Below are 24,894 nucleotides of genomic sequence, written 5' to 3'. Positions count from 1 at the left end.
CCTGAGTAATGCATCAGTGAGGTGTTCCAGTTCCGTATCCAGTAGGCCAGGTTCACAGATGTTCCTCGCTCTATCCGCCAACGTTTTTATTATGCCTCGCTTTTGTTGTGGGTGGTGGTTCGAACCCCGGTGTAGATAACGATCCGTGTGCGTGGGTTTCCGGTAAACTGTATGGCCTAAGCTACCATCCTGTTTCTTGTAAACTAGCACATCCAGAAAATTTAGTCTCCCTTCTGCCTCCTCCTCCATGGTAAACTGAATCTTCGGATTAATACCGTTTAGATGTTTGTGAAAACGGCCTAGTTCCTCTCTGCCATGCCTCCACAACTCAAACGTATCATCTACGTAGCGGAACCAGATATTTAAATAGTTCTGCAATGTCGGGAGGAAAAATATTCAGCTGTTGCAACACCTCATTGAGAGGAACCATAGTAAATAGCGATGCCACATCGAAACTGACTAACATGTCCTCCGGCTGGACCACTATGCCGCTTAATTTACTGATGAAATGTGCAGAATTCTTGATATAGGAGTCCGATCGTCCCACATGCGGCCGTAATAGCGTTGTCAAAAACTTGGCAATAGAATAGATGGGCGAACCAATGGCACTCACTATAGGTCTCAGAGGAACAAGTTGTTTATGAACCTTCGGCAAGCCATAGAGTCTTGGTGGCAGCGCAACTGAATTGAAAAGACTTTTCTGAACGTTCTGTTCGATAGAGGACTTCTTAGTTAACCGCGTAACCGTTCTAAGAACTTTATCAGTCGGGTCTTTACTCAGCTTCTTGTAAGTCTGCGGATCTAGTAAGTCATTAATCTTGCTGTGATAGTCAGTAACATTCAAAACCACCGTCGCATTTCCCTTGTCAGCGGGGACAATGATAATACTATCGTCCTCATTTAGGCGTTTTATTGCATTCCTCTCACCCACAGTTAAATTACTTTTTGGAGGCTTTGCGTGAGCTAATACTTTCACAGTTTCTATGCGGATTTCTTCGGCTGTAATCGCGTCCACACTACGAATGCCTAGTTCTACACTGGCGATTATCTCCTCAGTGGGCACAACTCGCGGACTAATGGCAAAATTTCCACCCTTGGCAAGCACAGATCTCTCAACGTCAGATAACAAGTGTTCGGATAAATTGATAACAGTACGGGAAGCGTCTAACTGGCGGATCGTCTGATTAGGATGCAAATTGTTCCTCCCGACATTGAAGAACTATTTAAATATTGCCTTACGACCACATATTTCAAATGGAACGATGAGTTCTACGAACAGACTGATGGCGTGGCACTGGGGAGCCCCTTAAGCCCGGTTATAACTAACTTTTTCATGGAAAAATTCGAGGCGCAGGCTCTAGAAACTGCCAACAAAAAACCGAATATCTGGTTCCGCTACGTAGATGATACGTTTGAGTTGTGGAGGCATGGCAGAGAGGAACTAGGCCGTTTTCACAAACATCTAAACGGTATTAATCCGAAGATTCAGTTTACCATGGAGGAGGAGGCAGAAGGGAGACTAAATTTTCTGGATGTGCTAGTTTACAAGAAACAGGATGGTAGCTTAGGCCATACAGTTTACCGGAAACCCACGCACACGTATCGTTATCTACACCGGGATTCGAACCACCACCCACAACAAAAGCGAGGTATAATAAAAACGTTGGCGGATAGAGCGAGGAACATCTGTGAACCTGGCTTACTGGATACGGAACTGGAACACCTCACTGATGCATTACTCAGGAATGGTTACTCGGCTGCTGAGATAAAAAGAGCGTTAAGACCGCCGCGTGAAAATCATAGCAATGCACAAGCGCTTGCAAAATCGAAAGTTTTCCTGCCTTTTATTAAGGACGTCACTGACCGCATAGGGAAAATATTGAAAAAACGGAATATCGCGGTGATTTACAAACCTACCCGGAAGATACAAGAACACCTGAGATTGGCTAAGGATGCTCGTAAACCGCTGGAAAAAGCAGGAATTTACAGGATCCCGTGTAGTTGTGGGGAGGTATATGTGGGTACCACAGAAAGAACGGTCAAAAAACGACTAGAAGAGCACAAGGGCAATTGTAGAAGGGGAGAGATTGATAGATCAGCTGTTGCGGAACACGCTTTGCAGTCAGGAGACCACCACATTTATTTTGATAGAACTCAAGTACTGGCAGCCACAAGCGGATATCATGAAAGGCTTTACAGAGAGGCTATAGAGATTATGAAACACCCCAGGAATTTTAATAGGAAGGAGGAGGGCATGAAATTGAATGACATCTGGATGCCGGTGCTGAAGATGATGTGTACCAGTCTTGCGCCATGGGATGATAGCAACAGCGGACGGCGGCAACCGACAACGGCCAATTGCGCTCACGTATTCAAAACATGTGACGTCACGCCTATGCGCGGGAGCACGCGAAAACAAAAATTTGCTGCAGTCAGTAGTGAGACAGTGTGTATTTCGGAAGTTAAGAGAAACCACGAACCCCCTTGAAGATGTCCTCCGCAGATGGGGACGAAACGTTGGGTTACAATGCGAAATCCATCAGACCACGGCATAATAGCCCGGAAAAGAATTTTATTAATCATGACAGTTCCGGCCGTGAAAGTTTACATTTTACAATTACATCCAGCATCTCTACGATCGTCTCCATGGGAGAATAGCAGCCTGCATTGCTGCGAAAGGTGGATATACACTGTACTAGTGCCGACATTGTGCATGCTCTGTTGCCTGTGTCTATGTGCCTGTGGTTCTGTCAGTGTGATCATGTGATGTATCTGACCCCAGGAATGTGTCAATAAAGTTTCCCCTTCCTGGGACAATGAATTCACGGTGTTCTTATTTCAGTTTCCAGGAGTGTATATACCGTGCTTTCGCAGACAAAGTAAGAAAGAGAAAGGGATAACGAATTATAGTATTCATCCAGAATAAAATTGCATTTTATGTGACTCCATGTGTACATATATTCTGTAACACAAATAATACCGGGTGGTTGTAATTAAATTGTAGCTGCTCACCGAGGTCCAGTGTGGGCCGCAACTATCGTAAAGCAGAAAAAACTTGGTGGATAAGCTAATGCGCTAATGCAAAACCGCTTAACACTGGAAAACACATTAGTTCCAGTTGTAGCCACCAGGTGAAAATTTGGCGCTGTACACTGTATGCCTGAGGGTATTGTAGGGAAGCAGCCTACTCACGCGGTAAAAAATTCACAGCAGCCTTTCCATTGTGTGCCAGCCAGTCCGCTGTAACTAGCTCTGACGTCATAAATGTTGCGCAATACTTTAAAAATCAAGTAAATAACCTGAAACGTTGCTAGCATGTCAGGAGTTATACTATGTGTTGAATATCAGTTCAATAACCTTAACCACTTTCAAAATTTGGACGTTTTTCTGTTAAAAACATTGGCGCAACAGAAAAGAGCTAGAAACTTAAAAATTTATATTTAGATTCCTTTTGCATAATAATTTAATAGAAACAGTATTCTGGATCTCATAAACTACAATTTTAGTTGAAATTCATGATTTGCTGGTTTTTGTCTTAAAAATTAAGGAAGCAAGAAACATTAAATAGGTGAATAAATAAAGCTAGAGTGTTTAAATATAAGTAGAAGGGAGATACGCTACAATCATAATGATGTGAGAAGTTTCAACTGAATAACTGTAAAACTATAGCGATAGCGTATCACCAAAGGGCAAGTTCAGAACTCGTCTGCTGCGTATAGTGTAATTAAATCAATTCTCTCACCCAAAACATGTTACTTAGCCACGTCAGACTTTTATTATGATTACTTACATGTGTGCTGATTGCACATTTAAATTGAGAGCTTCATTGGCCATCAGCAATGGAAGCAATGACTTATTTAATAACTTAAAGTGGTGCATCACTAGCCCAGCGGCTAGTTGGGAGAGCCGATTTAATCAGGCGTTTCCTTAGCCGTCCGCACCGGGGCTTTATATACAAGAACGCTGCGCGAGAAAGGAAGGCCCCAGTTCTCTCCAGACGCTGATCAGCGCACCACCTGTGCCGGGAGTCGCGTCGCGCCGGTATCATTGCTATAAACAGCCTCGGAAGCTGTAATAAGTTACTCGGAATACGCGTAGCCAAAAAATCATTTTTGAGTGAAGTGTTACTTCTGACTATCTTCAGTTCGCGTATGTCGTATTTTCACGTACCGCCGCGGGACAGACATTCTACCATTATTTAGCGTGGCTTTTGATGAACATTATCATCAAATTATGGCGAGAATTCAGTTAAACATTTAATTTGAACAGTTATAGTTGCATCAGTGCATTAGACTCTGAACTGCTCTGGTAGTTGGATTGTGTTGATTCTCTTTTGGTCTGTGACTTTCAGAATATAGTGAACCTTTTAAAGTGAATCGTTTTTGATTATGAATCCCAGACAATCTCCTAATTCCTCAGAGCTATAAGCTGTAACTATAAGTGTATTTCTCAGATGAAGTGGGCACTAGGAATTCTAATTACAGGCTTCACGTTTTGTAAATCACTTTCTGGTTGCCAATATTGTAGATAGAGAGCCAGTGTTGAGAACGGTAAACAACAGCATTAAATAAATCATAGGAACATTTCATTAGCAATTATTTTCACCCGCCGCTCCACATATGTTGCTACTCGGCCGGGAAATGCGTCTTTTCTACATTACAAAACATTTTAATAACAATAAATTCCAAACGCCGCCCCACATATGGTGCATCGTTTGGAAAGACATTCCACATTCATTTCAATCATGTAAATTTCCACCCACCGCCCCACATATGGTGCATCGGCCGGGAAGGACAGATATTCCACATTTATTATTCAACAAAAATTTCCACGCTGTCATTTGACAAGCCATAACTAGAGTGAACAGCATTACTATGGAGAGTGTTTCTGCTAGAACGAGCAGATAAGCAGTTGTTAGCATTTCAGTTAGACAGCGAACTGACATTACTTAGTTCCATTAAGACAGAAGTAGAGGAACTTCGGGCTAAGTTTAAGTAGACTGAAAATCGTTGTCTGGAGAGTTATGTGCCTGGTAAGTGGATTAAAGATGGAAAAGACGACTATGGTTTAATAACGAAATTTGGAAGATGCTGAGGAAGCTGAGGCTGTTGAACTCTCAGTTCCAAAGAGAACGCGCAAATGACGAAAAGCAATGATTAGTACAGAGTCGTGCGTCTGTGAAAGATATATGCGCGAAGCACGTGACAACTACCACCGAAATACCTTAGGAAAAGATGTAGCAGAACACCCGAGAAAATTCTGGTCCTACGTAAAATTGCTAAGGGTATCTAAAGCTTCCATCAAATCTCTTGTTACCCAGTTTGATGTGGCAGATGCAGACAGCAAAACGCTTTCATGAAATCGATCACGCAGAAGATTAGTACAGACATAACACCATCATTTGAGCACCGCACAGACTTCCGTGTGGACGACATAGTAACAAGCATCTCTGGGTTAGAGAAGCAGCTGAAATGTTTGACAGCAAATAAGCGAGCAGGTCCGGATGCAATCCCAGTTCCGTTTTACAAAGAGTACTCTATGGCACTGGGCCCTTACCTAGGCTGTATTTAGCGCGAATCTCTCGCCCAGCGCAAATTCCCAAGCGACTGAAAAAAAGCACGGGTGGCTTTCGTTCCTTAACTTTGGTTTAGTGCAGAATATATTCTCAGTTGGAATACAATAAATTTTCTTGAGAATGAAAAGCTCACGTCCTCGAAACTGCATGGTTTTAGAAAGCTTCGCTTTTGCGAAACTCATCTTGCCCTTTTCTCACATAATAAACTGCGAACTATGGATGAATGCCAAAAGGCAGATTCCATATTTCTAGATTTCCGGAAAGCATTTGACACGGTGTCTCGTTGTAGGCTGTTAACGAAGATACAAGCATATGGAACAGGTCGAAGACTTCTTAAATAATAGAACCCAGTATGTTGCCCTTGACGGCTAGTTTTCATCAGGGACAAGGGTATCGTTGGACTGCCCCAGGGAAGTGTGGTAGGACCGCTGTTATTCTCTATATACATAAATGATTTCAGGATTGTTAGCTCAGGATGCTGTGGTGTCCGGAAAGTGTCGAATTTGAGTGGCTGTAGGAGGATACAAGATGACTTCCTAAAAATTTATATTTCGAGTGAAGATTGGCAGCTAGCTCTAAACGCTCGAAAATGTAAGTTCATGCGGAGGTGCAGGAAAAACAAACCCGTAATGTTCGGACACAGCATTAGTACTGTCCTGCTTGACACAGTCACGTCATTTAAATACCTGGAAGCAACGTTGTAAAGTGATATGAAATGGAAGGAGCATTTAAAGGCATTAGGGAAGGCAAATGGTCTACTTCGGTTTACTGGAAGAACTTTATGAATGTGCGGTTCATCTGTAAAGGAGACCGCGTTTAGGACGCTAGCGCCCGCATCTCGTGGTCGTGCGGTAGCGTTCTCGCTTCCCACGCCCGGGTTCCCGGGTTCGATTCCCGGCGGTGTCAGGGATTTTCTCTGCCTCGTGATGGCTGGGTGTTGTGTGATATCCTTAGGTTAGTTAGGTTTAAGTAGTTCTAAGTTCTAGGGGACTGATGACCATAGCTGTTAAGTCCCATAGTGCTCAGAGCCATTTGAACTATTTTTTTAGGACGCTAGTGCGACGTATTCTTGACTACTGCCTGAGTGTTTGGGAACCCTACTAAGTTAGATTAACCCTTTACTTTTTAACATTTTCTTTGCTGAATTTATCCTATTGTGGCCTCAAATGACGGTAGGATTTTTGTAAAATTTTATTTTTCACAGCTTTTTTCTCTCCTGGTACTCAGAAGTACCGTCAGACTCCATGGACAGAATCACAACATACGCAGAAAAATGCTCCAATTTTTATAACTTGTACTTTATTCCACATAAATATTAAATATTTTTACATTAGAAAATTAACAGAAATAGCATATTTCTGATTTTTTTTTAAATTTCGCATAAATTTATTCTAGGGCAACTTCACAATACATAGTAACTTAGCTATACATTTGTGACAGTATATACATATCACATATTTAGTGATGCTTCATGAAATTGTAGGAAACAGTTCTTTTTCTCATTGCAGCACAAATTCACTTTACATGTTCTACACTGTGAATGTGGTCTCGACTGATTTTATTTTTCGCACACATTTCGCATCCTCCTCTTTTTACAACTGAACACTACAAAATGGTTTCCTCAGTTGCCAAGACGTACATCCTTCGGAACAGAAAAGTTATCCTTCCTTCTCTTTGGGAGAGTTATTTCATCCTGAGTTCCAGCAGTGGTAGTGCCCCATGTAGATCATTGACAATGACGTAAGCATCGACAAAAGCAATTTCTATTGCTCCCCAGAAGAGACGGTGCCACTATTTCTTTGATCGCCTGTCAAGACCATAAGTTGAACGTAATCTGTCTGCATAATCCACACCACCCATGTTTTTATTGTACTCACATACAATAACTGGACATGGTATAGTCATACTAGTACCATCTTTCTGTTTTCTTGACACTACGCTCTGTTCAGTGGCAAGGAAGTTTGACGCAAAATACACTACTTTATTTTTCTTCCATTGAAATACTGTTAGGTCTAAAGATGACTCTCTGTGAATTGATTTAGACATTTTTCTTCAGGTAAATTCTCTGGGAAACCTTTCCAGTTTGTTCTAATTGTTCCACAGTCAAATGTATTTACGGATTTCTGTGTGAGAAAAAGTGGACAGAACAACTAGTGAGAGGTAACGCATTGTTGCTACAATAAAACGTACGCAAAACCTGACGGTACTAATAAGTCCGCCTTATATTTTCCACTGTATCTCATTAACTTGTAACGTGCTTGTGCTTCAAACTATTATAAAAAAAACAAAGAGGGTAAGTACGTACAATGGAAAACTCAACGGAAGTTTCAATAAATTGCGCACAAATTCAGGCAACACCATGGAAACAAGCACATACAATCTTCTGTTTCGACAGCAGCGCACGAAAAAAAATTTCAAGCTCTGACCGCCAGAGAGATCTATGTATTGCACAATAACATCTATGAAACAGTAGAGCAGAGTTACTGTTACGTACCGACAGGCTCTCAGATCACGAAACTGCACCACGAGAAAATAATGAGAGTCAAAACTTACTGGTACTTTTAAGTACCGTCAGGCAACAAAGGAAGACATCGAAATAATTCAGAGGCAGGTTGCTAGATTTGTTGCTGGTAAGTTCGGACAACATGCAAGTGTTGCGGAGATGCTTCGGGAACACAAACTGGAATATCTGATGGAGAGGAAACGTTCTTTACGAGGAACACTACTGAGAAAATTTAGAGAACCGGCATCTGAAGCAGGCTGCGGAATGAGTCTATTGCCGCCAACATTCATTGTGCGTAAGGGCCACGAAGATACGAGAACTTAGGGCTCATACGGAAACACATAGATAGTCGTTTTTACATCTATCTACGAGTGGAACAGGAAAGGAACTGGCTAGTAGTGGTAGTAGCCAACCAAAGCTCCGTACCGTGGCTTGCGGAGTATCTGTGTGTGTGTGTGTGTGTGTGTGTGTGTGTGTGTGTGTGTGTGTGTGTGTGTGTGTGTGTTAAATCGTTTAAAAAAGATGGTTATGAAATTTGAAAACACAGCTGTGCTTGATGTGACACGTGGAAGAGGAAGACGTCCTATTCCGGTGGAAGTTAAAACAAGGTTGCTGTTGCTGTAAATGACCATGCAGCACATGACCCAGATAGAGTTCGTGCTCGTGCAGTGTCACGAGATTTGTTCAATTCGTGGTCAACATTATGGGAAGTTTTGCCTTCTAATTTATACTATTACCTGTACAAGATCTAGGTGGCGCAACAGCTGAAACCTCATGATCTGCAGCAATGTTTGGAATTTGCTCTTAGGTTTCTGGCACGGATCGAACTTGATGACATGTAGATGGGCAATATTCTACGGAATGACGAAGCACATTTAACACTGCACGGTGCCGTGAATACACAGAACTGTAGAATGTGGGTTACTGTTAAACAACTTGTTCAGCACGAAGACGCATTGGATTCGCCGTATTTGAATGTGTAGTGTGGAATCACAAGAAAGTTTTTTATCGGTCCGTTCTTCTTCGAACACACGATGATGGCCGGTCAGATGTACCGTGACGTTACCGATACCTCCTTGTACAGCACGTGATTCCCGCCTTGAAAGAGCGCAACTGTTTGAAAAAAAAAAAAAAAAAGTCTTTCCATGCCAGATGGGAACACACCTCAAGTCGCTGGCCCAGCAAAAGATCTGCTTAATGCAACCTTCCATGAACGTGTTATCTCCAGAGGTTTCCCAGATCACCTGATCTCAATCCATGTGACTTCTGGCTCTGGAGATATGTAACAGAACGCGTTTACCAGGGTCACGTTCGGCCGGTATACAATGTGGAGATTCCATCGGAACTCCTGCGAGCAACTGTTGATCACGTCGTTTACCAAATGCAGCATCTCGTCACCATCTGTGGTCCTCGTATTGAACAAATCGTGTAAGCAGCGATTAATAATAAAATCAACATTATAGCTTTCTCACTTGTTTCGCCTTTTCTGACCATGCCCCAATCCTAACCCATTAGGTATGAAAACATTTCTATACGTCTTTCTTACATTCGCAGAGCCATATTTTCAGCAGTTAGCCAAAATTGGAACTAATTTTTTCCAGCATAAATGGGCTCCGCATTAACAAATTAGAATAGCTACCACGTTTCACTGCCATACGATAATTACAGACCACAGTGGACTTCTGTAAGTAGGTGCACTTTTATTATAACCGCCCGGTATTTTCGTCACTGAAGACGAGTTAGGTGACAGTGGTAGTGAATTTTAGTTCGACTCCTTGTGTCTCATGAAGCAAAGTGGCGCACTGGTACGTATTGCCGTCTAGCCATTCAGAATTAATGTATAATTACCCTAAATCATATAAGTCAAATACCGGGATGGTTCCTTTGAAAATGACACAACCGATATGCTTCCCTACATTACCCTGATATCGTACTTCGTCTCTAATGTTGTGACATCGACCTCAGGGAGACCGTCGCAGCCAGCCAATGGTTATGTAGGCCAGTCACTTACATAATTCTGCAGCTGACGTAGAGACCTGCAACGCGGCGTTGTAAGGTCAGCAGTGGACTAGATAGACGCCGTAGCACAACACAGCGTTTCCGCAGCCATGTAGGTGTCGCGAACCTAGCTCTTGCCATAACACATCTGCCCAGAGTGAAACAAAATGCTGCTGTTCAGTCATTAGTAGTATTCGATTGGCACAGTGCATTCGACCAGAGTAATTCCAGCGTCAGCCATCGGCAGAATGTACGATCAACCAGCTGCAGCCTCACTGAGCAGCCGTTATCAACTACAGCCTGTTGATAATTACCTTAGGATTGACAGCTTCGGCAGAAGTTGTACAGGGGTCTTTGGTGTGGACAACATTCCACCGATCCCACGATACATGCAGCCACAGCAAGTGCCCGGAGATGTCAAATCTTCACCAACCCCCCACCCCTCCCCCCCTCACTTACCCATCACAACACTTCCCATTTGATTTGTGTTTGAGTTTCAGGCAGTTTGCTGTCCTTTGTGATCGTTACACCCATTCATTTTGTTTGTTGCCGTTTTTACTGTTGCAGGAGTTATTTCATTTGTTTTACTATTATCTTTTGTGTGATACTGAACAATAGCTGCAGTTCGTCGAGAGTCATGAGTGGAATAGTTCCTCGCAGCTCTCTTGCCCAAGGAACTGCCATAGGAGGTAAGTCAAGATAAATGGTTCGCGCGTTACGTGCCTACTTTGAAACTGAAAAACTTATTCGCCCCGGCTGCTCTCCGTAAGAAAAGATTATCGATAGAACTGCCGCAGCTCTGAAAATGGTTCCAATGGCTCTAAGAACTATGGGATTTAACATCTGAGGTCATCAGTCCCCTAGACTTAGAATTACTTAAACCTAACTAACCTAAGGACATCACACATATCCATGCCCGAGGCAGGATTCGAACCTGTGACCATAGCAGCAGCGCGGTTCCGAACTTAAGTGCCTGGAACCGCTCGATCACAATGTCCGGCAACTCCGAAACGTGAACCAAACACAGCTGTGGAGATTGACAAGGAACTGTTCAAGAAATAAAACGAAGCTAGAATAACATCGAAGCTTGAAACTTGGAGGGGGGGGGGGATGTCGAATGGATAAGCGGATTAACAATACACATCCCAAGCCAAGTATTTCCGTCATTGTTACTCTGAGTTGACGTGCGCAACTTAAGTGCGTGCAGCTCAGGGTCCTGCGTCTAGCAGGCAATATTTTTTCCATTTCGTTTGACAATTATCTGTTTACGCTGAGGTAAGATTTATTATTTTATTTGCCGGTCTCGCAGTCTCTACTGGTTTTTTGCAAAGTACAGTACAACAAAACCTACCTTATTGCATCACAAGTAAATCAGTGTAAGCCTCAGAATGGCGTCGTTATCAGAGACCTAAGTTTTCTTTACTAAATAACGTATGCAACCAAAAAGGAAGAGACAATAGGAAACAAGCGCAAAATAGAAACATATTTTACTTTGTTACAGCGAGTCCAATAATTTCGTAACTTCAACATTTACAACACATCATATGTGCGAAAGGTTTTCGAAATTTGCACCGTTTGCTCGAATGCAAGTACTGCACCGCTCAGTCATCCCTTCACGCCCAGGACCAACCATTACATGTCCGGCGATGTACGTCATATGGTGACGTCACCGCTCAACATTTCTCATTCATTTTTGAGGTATTTTCCCACATTTTCGACTCCGTGCGTATTATAAACTGAAGCGCCAAAGAAGCTGCTATAGGCATGATTATTCAAATACAGAGGCGCTGCTGTCGCCAACGCTTATATGACACAACAAGTGTCTAGCGCAGTTGTTAGATCGGTTCCTGTTGCTACAATGACAGGTTAGCAAGATTTAAGTGAGTTTGAACGAGGTGTTATAGTCGGCCCACGAGCGACGGAACACAGCATCTCCGAGGCAGCGGTGATGTGGGGATTTTCCCGTATGGCCATTTCAAGAGTGTACCGCGAATATCACGCATTCGGTAAAACATCAAATCTGCGACATTGCTGGGGCCAGAAAAAGATCCTGCGAGAACAGGACCAACGACGAATGAAGAGAACCGTTCAACGTGACAGAAGTGGAACCCTTCCGCAAATTGCTGCAGATTTCAATGTTGGCCCATCAACAACTGTCAGTGTGCGAATCATTCGACAAAGCATCATCGTTGTGGGCTTTCGGAGTCCATGGCTCATTCGTGTACCCTTGATGACAGCACGACACAAAGCTTTAAGCCTCGCCTGGGCCCGTCCACACCGACATTGCACAGTTGATGGCAGGAAACATGTTGCCTGGTAGGAGGTGTCTCATTTCTATTTGTATTAAGCGGGTGGATGTGTACGAGTATGGAGAAAACCTCGTGGATCCATGGACCCTGCATATCAGCAGCCGAAAGTTGAAACCGGTGGAGGTTCTGTAATGGTGTGGGGTGTGTGCAGTTGGGACCCCTGACACGTCTAGATACTACTCTGACAGGAGACACATACGTAAGCCTCCTGTCTGACCACCTGCACCCATTATGTCCATTGTGAATTCCGACGGACTTAGACAATTCCAACACAACAATGCGACATAATTGCATTGAGTGGCTCCAGGAACAAAAAAAAATGGTTCAAATGGCTCTGAGCACTATGGGACTTAACATCTGTGGTCACCAGTCCCCTAGAACTACTTAAACCTAACCTAAGGACATCACACACATCCATGCCCGAGGCAGAGTGATGTAAAAACGACTGTCTATGGCTCTGTGCACTGTGGGACTTAACTACTGAGGTCATCAGTCCCCTAGAACTTAGAACTACTTAAACCTAACTAACCTAAGGACATCACACACATCCATGCCCAAGGCAGGATTCGAACCTGCGACCGTCGCGGTCACGCGGTTCCAGACTGTAGCGCCTAGAACCGCATGGCCACACCGGCCTGCGCTCCAGGAACACTCTTCTGAATTTAAATACTTCCGCTGGCCACCAAACTCCCCAGACATAAACATTATTGAGTATACGTGGGATGCCTTGTAACGTGCTCCTCAGAAGAGTTCTTCAGCCACTGTACTCTTACGGATTTATGGACAGCCGTGCAGGATTCATGGTGTCAATTCATTCAGACAGACATTAGTAGAGTCCATGCCACGTCGTGCTGCAGCATTCCTGATGCTCGTCGGAGCCCTACACGATATTAGGCAGGTGTTACAAGCTCTTTACCCTTAACGCATATTATTAAACTATTGCCTTTAGTGGCCTTTCACACCTCCAATGGCTTTAAGCACTTCATGTGTCATTACTCTAAAATTTTATAGTTTTCATTTGTCACAGCGTTCCACCTTATGGTCTAGTCAAAGAGAGTAACGTAGATTGAAGGTAGAGCGTAGCCCTAAGCCTTTCTGATAATAGACGTGGAACCCAACAAGGACGTAGAGGAGGACGAGTTTTGTGACTTCACAATGTAGAATTTAACATTGTGAAATATAAGTGCGTGAAAAACGCATTAAGTGATAGCGGAAGGCAGCAAAGTGCTGCGAAATGAGAATCAGTGCGATGCAAGATTGCTTTCTACGTCACAGGCTACGGCTAACAGGCGAAATATTTGTTTATAGTGGCTGGTCGGAGAATAGCAGCAGCCAGACTAGGGAATTGATGAACCTTGCATAGGCTGCAGCGAACACAGAACACAAGCGGCAATGGAAAATAGAACACATTGATACCAGTGTGTCAGACCCACCATACTTGCTCCGGACACTGCGAGAGTGCTGTACAAGCAATGATCACACGCACGGCACAGCGGACACACCAGGAACCGCGGTGTTGGCCGTCGAATGGCGCTAGCTGCGCAGCATTTGTGTACCGCCGCCGTCAGTGTCAGCCAGTTAGCCGTGGCATACGAAGCTCCATCGCAGTCTTTAACACTGGTAGCATGCCGCGACAGCGTGGACGTGAACCGTATGTGCAGTTGACTGACTTTGAGCGAGGGCGTATAGTGGGCATGCGGGAGGCCGGGTGGACGTACCGCCGAATTGCTCAACACGTGGGGCGTGAGGTCTTCACAGTAGATCTATGTTGTCGCCAGTGGTCGGCGGAAGGTGCACGTGCCCGTCGACCTGGGACCGGACCGCAGCGTCGCACGGATGCACGCCAAGACCGTAGGATCCTACACAGTGCCGTAGGGGACCGCACCGCCACTTCCCAGCAAATTAGGGACACTGTTGCTCCTGGGGTATCGGCGAGGACCATTCGCAACCGTCTCCATGAAGCTGGGCTACGGTCCCGCACACCGTTAAGCCGTCTTCCGCTCACACCCCAACATCGTGCAGCCCGCCTCCAGTGGTGCAGCCCGCCATCCGAACCGTCATCGAACCCATCGTTCTACCATACCTAGACCGGGAAGCGAACTTGCTGTTCCAACAGGACAATGCACGTCCGCATGTATCCCGTGCCATCCAACTTGCTCCAGAAGGTGTAAGTCAACTACCCTGGCCAGCAAGATCTCCGGATCTGTCCCCCATTGAGCATGTTTGGGACTGGATGAAGCGTCGTCTCACGCGGTCTGCACGTCCAGCACGAACGCTGGTCCAACTGAGGCGCCAGGTGGAAATGGCATGGCAAGCCGTTCCACAGGACTACATCCAGCACCTCTACGATCGTCTCCATGGGAGAATAGCACCCTGCATTGCTGCGAAAGGTGGATATACTCTGTACTAGTGCCGACATTGTGCATGCTCTGTTGCCTGTGTCTATGTGCCTGTGGTCTGTGAGTGTGATCATGTGATGTATCTGACCCCAAGAATGTGTCAATAAAGTTTCCCCTTCCTGGGACAATGAATTCACGGTGTTCTTATTTCAATTTCCAGGAGTGTATTTTATTCTCAATTAGTGGTCCGTCTGAGCTGCACATTTGGAATCACTCAGGGTCTTATTCAGAACCAAGTAGGGGCGTTAGCAACCAGTCTCGTCTACTCAGAACCACATGGCACTCTGACATGTAAATTAAAAACGTGCAACTGAGACAGAACAAATGTGAGGATTAAAAAGCCATTTGTCTTTTCATCATTGATAACATTGTGAAATGAAGCTATCGACAAACACGAGAACTTTACTTACAAATATTGTACTGAAAACGTTTTTGTAGCAGGTAGCTTTCTGACATATATGTTTCCGACCATACATTATTGCAAGCGAAATGTAGCTAAAACTACAAAATGCCACTGACATCTGTTTCTGTAAAGCAGAAATGTGAGTTACTGTGTAGCGTCACTACCGCGGTAGGAAGCCAAAGGAGTCCGCGCGTGTGCTAGGCCACGTCTAGAAAACTCGTTACTTATATAGTTGTTTCTACGTCTAAGATCTCTAAGGTACAACATTTTTCGGTTTTAAATTTTCACTTCCGTGTTTCTGTGAGAGCGTAGTACCACAAGTTGGAAATAGTTACATCTCATTTCTGTCCCTAACGAGCTTCAATTTGGAGTTTTCTGTTTTAACAGAAAGAACGAAGGACGTTTAGGATTTAATGTCCTGTCAATATCGATGTCATTAGAGGAGCTTAACAGAAAGAATAATAGTCGGACTCAGCTTACCCTCAACGCTGAACGGCAGGTAAACTAATTACTGTGGATCGATGCAGGTGCCCGCGACATTGTTGCTTCTTTTCCCTTTTTTGTCCTTGGCGTGCAAAGCAGCGAACGCAAGGGAATTCCCTATCTTCTTCAGCTGACATACAAGGACGTAGATCACATAGGTGCAGGCACCTGGCTGCGCGGTAAGAGGCGCCATGTCACGGACTACGCTGCCGCTCCAGCTGGAGGTTCGAGTCCTCCATCGGGTATGGGCGTGTGTGTTGTTGTTAGCATAACTCAGTTTAAGTAGCGTGTAAGTCTAGGGACCGACGATCTCAGCACTTTTTTTTTTTAATCTCATTTTGTTCACTTTTGTTCGTTGCATCTGCTCGGGGCGGACGTTGTAAGACATCTGTTTAAGTTCGTTGTTGATCGATTAGCTCAGTTTTTTTTATTACAGAGAGCTGCTAACCCTCTGACCGAACACGCTGAGCTACCGTGCTGGCTGTACTTTGGCCCCTTAGGAATTCACACACATTTGACATTTCAACTTTTGCAGCCACCAGTTTTTCACTGCCAGCCATTCTCCATTCTAAATGATAATTAATTGAAATCCTCAGCTGCCGACAGGCGTTATTGATATATCACGATGGGGACAGCTGTAAATGTGTGCCCCGACCGGGACTCGAACCCGGAATCTCCTGCTTACATGGCAGACGCTCTATCCATCTGAGCCACCGAGGACACAGATGAATAGCGCGACCGAGCCATTGACCTTCGTTTGTGCGAATGCGCACAGGTTGCCCGAACTCTTACGGGAATCGCCACCTTAGTGGATGGGCAAATATCTATTAGGTACATTACATATGTAGATTGTGGAGAGTTGGGAATGAGAATTTCATGGGAAGCGCGCATGCGATAAGTCCCTGCAGTCACGCTATTCATCTGTGTCTTCGGTGGGTCAGATGGACAGAGCGTCTGCCACGTAAGCAGGAGATGGCGCGTTCGAGTCAGGGTCGGGGCCCACATTTTCAGCTGTCCCCATCGAGGTATATCAACAACACCTGACGGCAGCTGAGGGTTTCAATTAATTATTGTTCATTCTAGAGACGATGCAGGGTAATCAATGGTATCTGTTCTTTCGAGAACAATTACTTTCTTCTTATATTCTCCATTCTCTCGAGCGACCGCTACGGTCGCAGGTTCTAATCCTGCCTCGGGCATGGATGTGTGTGATGTCCTTAGGTTAGTTAGGTTTAATTAGTTCTAAGTTCTAGGCGACTGATGACCTCAGAAGTTAAGTCGCATAGTGCTCAGAGCCATTTTTCCATTCTGTCCTATCGCATAGAATAGCGCAGTGACTCGCAGAGTCTTTAAGCACGGAAGAAATAAGGGGTTATTGACTCATCTAATATACACTCCTGGAAATGGAAAAAAGAACAAATTGACACCGGTGTGTCAGACCCACCATACTTGCTCCGCACACTGCGAGAGGGCTGTACAAGCAATGATCACACGCACGGCACAGCGGACACACCAGGAACCGCGGTGTTGGCCGTCGAATGGCGCTAGCTGCGCAGCATTTGTGCACCGCCACCGTCAGTGTCAGCCAGTTAGCCGTGGCATACGAAGCTCCATCGCAGTCTTTAACACTGGTAGCATGCCGCGACAGCGTGGACGTGAACCGTATGTGCATTTGACGGACTTTGAGCGAGGGCGTATAGTGGGCATGCGGGAGGCCGGGTGGACGTACCGCCGAATTGCTCAACACGTGGGGCGTGAGGTCTCCACAGTACATCGATGTTGTCGCCAGTGGTCGGCGGAAGGTGCACGTGCCCGTCGACCTGGGACCGGACCGCAGCGACGCACGGATGCACGCCAAGACCGTAGGATCCTACGCAGTGCCGTAGGGGACCGCACCGCCACTTCCCAGCAAATTAGGGACACTGTTGCTCCTGGGGTATCGGCGAGGACCATTCGCAACCGTCTCCATGAAGCTGGGCTACGGTCCCGCACACCGTTAAGCCGTCTTCCGCTCACACCCCAACATCGTGCAGCCCGCCTCCAGTGGTGTCGCGACAGGCGTGAATGGAGGGACGAATGGAGACGTGTCGTCTTCAGCGATGAGAGTCGCTTCTGCCTTGGTGCCAATGATGGTCGTATGCGTGTTTGGCGCCGTGCAGGTGAGCGCCACAATCAGGACTGCATACAACCGAGGCACACAGAGCCAACACCCGGCATCATGGTGTGAGGAGCGATCTCCTACACTGGCCGTACACATCCGGTGATCGTCGAGGGGACACTGAATAGTGCACGGTACATCCAAACCGTCATCGAACCCATCGTTCTACCATTCCTAGACCGGCAAGGGAACTTGCTGTTCCAATAGGACAATGCACGTCCGCATGTATCCCGTGCCACCCAACGTGCTCTAGAAGGTGTAAGTCAACTACCCTGGCCAGCAAGATCTCCGGATCTGTCCCCCATTGAGCATGTTTGGGACTGGATGAAGCGTCGTCTCACGCGGTCTGCACGTCCAGCACGAACGCTGGTCCAACTGAGGCGCCAGGTGGAAATGGCATGGCATGCCGTTCCACAGGACTACATCCAGCATCTCTACGATCGTCTCCATGGGAGAATAGCAGCCTGCATTGCTGCGAAAGGTGGATATACACTTTACTAGTGCCGACATTGTGCATGCTCTGTTGCCTGTGTCTATGTGCCTGTGGTTCTGTCAGTGTGATCATGTGATGTATCTGACCCCAGGAATGTGTCAATAAAGTTTCCCCTTCCTGGGACAATGAATTCACGGTGTTCTTATTTCAATTTCCAGGAGTGTAGAGCTACAGGCATTTAAAAGAGTATTTTACTTTACATAAAAAAGTAAAACGTTCCTGAAAAATAATATTCGTATTACGTAATAAATCATAATGTATTTCAGTACGTGCTGCAGAACATTCAGAATAAGAGACACATCAGGAAGCAATTAGCACCGTCGTCTTCGGTAATATCTTGCTGTGCCTTTATTTTGACGGTTTCGAGTTCCAAAAATTCATTATTTTACCCACTGATTTTTTTTTCTTTTTTCCTTGGCAGTAGCAACGTTTCGTCGAGTGCAGCCAGGGACGAAAAAACTGACCAGTTGAAAGTGACACCGGTATTTTAGTTCTGGGTAACCGGTATTTTTTGGTATATCTTTGGTCTCGGTTGGAAGAGCTGTTTTTTTTATTTTTTTACCAATAAACGCTTTAAAAGAATTGAAATATCAATTAGTGATAGAGGCAGCGCTAAAATTTTCGGTTTCAAATAACTTTTTTTAATAAAGATTAATTTTTTTCGTAAAATTTCCATTACTTTGAAATATTGCGATGTTATAGAAAACTGGAGAAGCGATCAGTACTATTTTAATATCAATGCTGGCAGAAACAAGAAACAAAGACATGGTATAAGAACTGATACAGCACTGCTGAGACAATAATTTACGTGTTACCATGTGGTGTGGCCTACTAGATAGTAAACGTGTACTTGCAGTGAGCGAGGCGTACTCCATCTGGTGTATGTGGTAGTTTATCGCTGTTGCCGTTGGACATCAGTTGTGTTACAGAAAGTCACTCTCTTCTGGAAGTACTTGTATTTTGCGGTGTACAGTGCCAACGAAATACATCGCCCTATTTGCTTTAAGGGATTAAGAATATGAGGGCCCACAACAAACATGTCACTGTGTTAGTAGAAACTTAATAGTGCATTTATAATTTCCACGAAAAATCGAAAGTAGCTGATTTATTACCTGTGTGCAGATAATACACATTTGTCTGCTTGAAGCCTTTGACAACGGACGAATTAACATGAAAGATTGAGTCCTTCAGCCTCAATTTTCCCTCTTCAGCACTTACTATTTGCAATGCCCAAACAATTCTATAATCTTCTATAACAACACGATTATCCAAAAATTAGAATCAATGGGAGAACACTGGTGATTTTTTTGATTTTCAACCACTTACCACTTTTTGGCGGCACTGAGCACTATGGGACTCAACTGCTGTGGTCATCAGTCCCCTAGAACTTAGAACTACTGAAACCTAACTAATCTAAGGACATAACACAACCATGCCCGAGGCAGGATTCGAACCTGCGAGCGTAGCAGTAGCACGGTTCCGGACTGCGCGCCTAGAACCGCGAGACCACTGCGGCCGCCACCGCTTTTTGAGAAAAGCAGCTAACGATTGGCGGACCTTTTTTTGATTTGCCTATTTACATTAATATTTTGATTCTTTGTGTCTTGAAACTGAGGGATTCAAAAGTATTTCAGTCTCTGTTCAGTTTCTACGTTTACAGGTAATAATAGAAATAAAAGCCGGAGATTTTTTGACAAAACGGTTATTCTGAGCTGTTTTAATTGACCCAAACTGTAGATGAAAAAATCGCTATAACCAAAAACCGGTTGTTTCACCGATAACCTCGATCCCTAGCTGGAGCCAATGATCAGCTCTCGGAAAGATAGATTGATAGGTAAAAGTTCTTGAGATAATGCCACTGGGCTCTGGTTCTGTTTCCACTGACAAAACAGTAGTACAGTACACCGAAGAAAAATATACTCTAGTTATAAAATAAAAGTATCAGGAATATGAAATATTTACCAAAACGAAGCTAGTTCAGAGTTTAGTAAACATATCATATGGAGTACAGTACTGAATCAGTGGTTTAGAGAAATGCAAATCGCCGTCACGAAACCACAAGTCAGTTGTCACACCTTATGCTCCATTCCGCTTCACCCCCTGGCCATACGATGTAGACACGTGAAGGTACCGGCTTTTGAGGCGTCACAGTTTTTCACTTCTGTGTGTCTGGTTTCGCTTTGTTCTATGAACTCGTTCTGCTTCAAAAATATTTATGAGTGATATGGAAGATGAACTTTCGGTGCGCAGCTTAGTTAATAACCCACGTCGGGACCGAATGGACAATAGAGAACAAAGTAAACATGTAATATAAAATGTTTTGAAGGTTTTTCAACAAACTTGTTCATGAGGAAGAAACTAGACGGGACTTTAACTTTGCCCAGGAGGAGGTCCACAGGACAATGTCAGAAAACCACTGTTTACTAATGCAGTGCAATCCTCTGAGAAGATCTATACGAGTATATCTTGTAAAGTAATTAATACTTTTTAATTTTTCAAACAAGTACTTTTTGTACTTACCGCGGGCTACATGTTCAGTTAAAAGTAAATATGGAAGCGTGGATGTTGACGAGTTGTAGAGAGCTCCATTTTAACGTTTCTTTCGGCGTATCTTGAAACTTAAGAAAACAATCGATAGTCATAAGAAGGCAATCGACAGATTTTCTGAGCCCTGCAACTTTCTCATTTAACATTTTCCGTTTGAAGCCAAAGTTTCTAGCTTATTTTTTTAAAAAAAAAGTGTGGAATTTTTTCGGCCATGTCTTGGATCAAATTTTATAAGAAAGAAACTCTATTTAAAATTTATTTTCCAATAAATTCATATGTTTGTGTTTTCAGGTAATATTTTTTTTCAAATTTAACATCACACTTGGGCCATACTTGCAGCACCCCGACGTGCGCAGCCTGTGACGACAGCAGGGTGTGTGCTCGTGGGTCTCACCGCCTGGCTCTGACAGCGACTAGGCGCCTCTCCGTTCGCGCCCCACGCCCGCTCTTAAATGTCACCGTCCCTCCGTCCGGCGAATAAATGCCACCGCACCGGCGCGCCGTCCTGCAGCCAGTAGCCCGCTGGGCTCTTTCGGCCCGTCCCCTTCCGGCACACGGCACGCCAACTCCCTATTTCTCTCCGGTCGCAGTCCGCCGGCCGGCGTTATTGACGTCCGCAAATTGCTCGACGTCGTGTCGTGTGGCGGTGTCGTCTCGTTAACTTGCCGGGGTCGACGACGCGAGACGGCTCGTACGGCACGTTTCCAGCTCTTACTGGTCATTTTAAGCTGGCACAAAGCACAGCATTACCCTGTTCCTTTGCTTCTTTATGACGATAATGGTGAGGATAGGATCTTTCGGGCGCACGACGTTGGCGTAAAGATCTGATGATCGAAGGCGCAAAATATGGATACAATTTTCAATAATACCAGTGTGTTTGGATCACTATAAAAAACTGTTTAAAAATATTTGTAGCCTTAGTACAAAAACTTGAATCGGTGAGAGCGTTGTACATGGGCACCCTTTTCAAACTTCATCTAGCCAGCTGTGTAATAGAAGCTTATAATATTTTCTTATTCCATTTTGAAATGATAGCATTCTCTTTATGTCTGCTGACTTCTTTTTCCGAAATTACAACAATTACTCCACATGTGTATGGTTTTTCTAAATACGAAAAACTGTTCGAAGCTACAACATGATGACGATCTAGGAACAAATATTCTGTTTAACTATAAAAATGTTGCAATCAAGAAAATCTTGTTAGTGCTGTATTATACCATTTTTGGCATCACATATCGATACCACCGTATGGGCATCGCGAGGTTGGTGACGGAATAGTAAGTTCCGTTAGACGCTGATAGTCGTTGTGTGGGATCTAGTGGAGCCAATGGAGCACGCCAGCTGAGCCACACTCCAACAACTCCAAACCACGAGCTCCATCTGTCACTTAAATATAGGACGGCCTTCAGCAGCTGTTAAGGCCACTTGCACTTGGAGCCACTAAACTGTGACACCCTCATTTGTGCTTCACCCATGTTGACAGATGGCTAGACTCTTTTTCCTGTTGCATTCATACGCTTGGACGAATAGCAATAATAATTATGGCATGTGACGAGGACCTCCCGTCGGGTAGACCGCTCTCCTGGTGCAAGTCTTTCGATTTCACGCCACTTCGGCTACTTGCACGTCGATGGGGATGAAATGATGAGTAGGACAACACAACACCCAGTCCGTGAGCGGAGAAAGTCTCTGACCCAGCCAGGAATCGAACCCGGGTCCTTAGGAATGACATTCTGTCGCGCTGACCACTCAGCTACCGGAGGCGGACGCTTGGACAAATACAAGCTATGTAAATCTTCTGATTATTTTGTTAACTCGATCGCTAATCATTTCGGTTGCTGTCCAGCTTTCCTCTGACGAATTATCACACCAACCTGTAACCCGCCTCTCCTTACCATTATTTCCAAAGTTGTACATAACACTGTTACTCTACAATACATCAATAATCAATAAGTAAACAGGGGATATTGTTAAGACACTACGCAAACGCAATCCATGTGCAAATACCATATGTTCCATGGTAAAAGATCTTTCAAGGTACAAGATTGTGCACGACTGACGACGCGTGCTTAACGGACCACCGAGCGAGGTGGCGCAGTGGTTAAACACTGGACTCGCATTCGGGAGGACGACGGCTCAATCCCGCGTCCTGATTTAGGTTTTCCGTGATTTCCCTAAATCACTCCACGCAAATGCCGGGATGGTTCCTTTCAAAGGGCACGGCCGACTTCCTCCCCCGTCCTTCCCTAATCCACTGAGACCGATGACCTCGCTGTCTCGTCTCCTTCCCCAAAACAACCAACCAACCAACCTTAACGGTCTACGACTACATCTACATCCATACTCCGCAAGCCACCTGACGGCGTGTGGTGAAGGGTACTTTGAGTACCTCTATCGGTTCTCCCTTCTATTCCAGTCTCGTATTGTTTGTGCAAAGAAGGATTGTTGGTATGCCTCTGTGTGGGCTCTAATCTCTCTGATTTTATCCTCATGGTCTCTTCGCGAGATTTACGTAGGAGGGAGCAATATACTGCTTGACTCCTCGGTGAAGGTATGTTCTCGAAACTTCAACAAAAGCCCGTAACGAGCTACGGAGCGTCTCTCCTCCAGAGTCTTCCACTGGAGTTTATCTGTCATCTCCGTAACGCTTTCGCGATAACTAAATGATCCTGTAACGAAGCGCGCTCCTCTCCGTTGGATCTTCTTTATCTCTTCTATCATCCCTACCTGGTTCGGATCCCACACTGGTGAGCAATATTCGAGCAGTGGGCGAACTAGTGTGCTGTAACCTACTTCCTTTGTTTTCGGATTGCATTTCCTTAGGATTCTTCCAATGAATCTCCAGACACTACATAACTAGTTTTAAAAATATACATAATTTTTCTCCCCACAAAACTCTGTATCTGAAGAATTAACTTCCAAACAGCTGTACTATATTATAGATAACGTAAATATGGAGAATTTGTAATATTTACAAATGTTGCGCATAACACAACCTAATTATGCACAACGACAAAAGCAAAAAAAAAAAAAAAAAAAAAAAGGCCAGAAACAGTTCGTGGCGGTTTCTACAGCACAATTCGTCATGTGATTCTAAAATCGATCACTAAATTGAAACACCGACCAGGAAACATCCTGTGTTCCTAGTTGCACTGCTCTCCAAGTAGGCAACGGGAAACCACCACTGGAATCACTTCCCTAGACGCTCATGCGGTGGACATCTCTGACGAGGCTTCCCCCGTGACAAGACCTGCCATAAGGCAAAACATAAACTTAAGTCCTTCAAGTACAGTTTCCCCTACATCTATCAACATGTTGTGCATAACACAAAAACTAAGTATTTCACTGATAGTTCTACACACCATAATGGAACAAGAGGCAGTTTAGAGTTATATTTACCAAAGAAAAAAAAACTGAAAACAGCAGTTTCTATCATGGAATAAAACTGCATTTTAAATTGACAGAAGAATTTAAAAAGAATATTAAAATACATCTGTTCACAAAATCAGCTAAAATGCATACTACACAACCAAATATTGCTTAATGTATTCAGTGCAGAGATTGATAATAACTTTGACAAACTACAGTACTGTAATGCTTCTGCAACAAAATCATGTCACAGGATCTGTACTGAGTGTTACTAATGTCTTGTCTTGAATTCAGCTTCTCTCCCACCCTGGGGTGGTGCTGACTCAGTTTTTCAGGTGGTCTGAGGAGAAGACGAAGGAGGCTAAGGGGAACGGTGGTATATTTACCACCATCGAATTAGTGTGAAGTTAGTTTATCTAACGGACTACACTCAGTACAAAAGGTATAAAAGCAAGTTAGTGGTTCCAGAGTCATTAGAGGAAAGTTGTCGTACAGCAGACACCAACCGAATGCGGCAGTGCAGTTGGTTAAATGCTGACCATAATCGAAAGGATGGAGTTTAGTTCTGCACGGCCTTCCTTATTTGTGTTTTCATTGTTTTCCTAAATCATTTTATGCTAATTTCGGTGTGGTTCTTTCATCAAGGCCACAGCCAAC

The 24,894-nt window shown here is 44.4% G+C and overlaps 1 long non-coding RNA gene and 1 other non-coding gene across 2 annotated transcripts in view; both read right to left on the bottom strand.

Annotated features, from left to right (window-relative positions):
• LOC126354369 (uncharacterized) overlaps positions 1-24,894 on the bottom strand; it is a 931,233-nt gene that overhangs the window by 629,259 nt on the left and 277,080 nt on the right. The gene's annotated exons all lie outside the window — the stretch shown is intronic.
• Positions 16,317-16,390, bottom strand: Trnat-ugu (transfer RNA threonine (anticodon UGU)). Its single transcript has one exon. It is a non-coding gene; the product is annotated as a tRNA-Thr (tRNA).

This window comes from Schistocerca gregaria, chromosome 3 (assembly GCF_023897955.1).
Source record: "Schistocerca gregaria isolate iqSchGreg1 chromosome 3, iqSchGreg1.2, whole genome shotgun sequence".
Classification (NCBI taxonomy): Eukaryota; Metazoa; Arthropoda; class Insecta; order Orthoptera; family Acrididae; genus Schistocerca; species Schistocerca gregaria.
The sequence above is the reverse complement of the archived record's forward strand: the minus strand, read 5'-3'. Positions and strand labels throughout refer to the sequence as shown.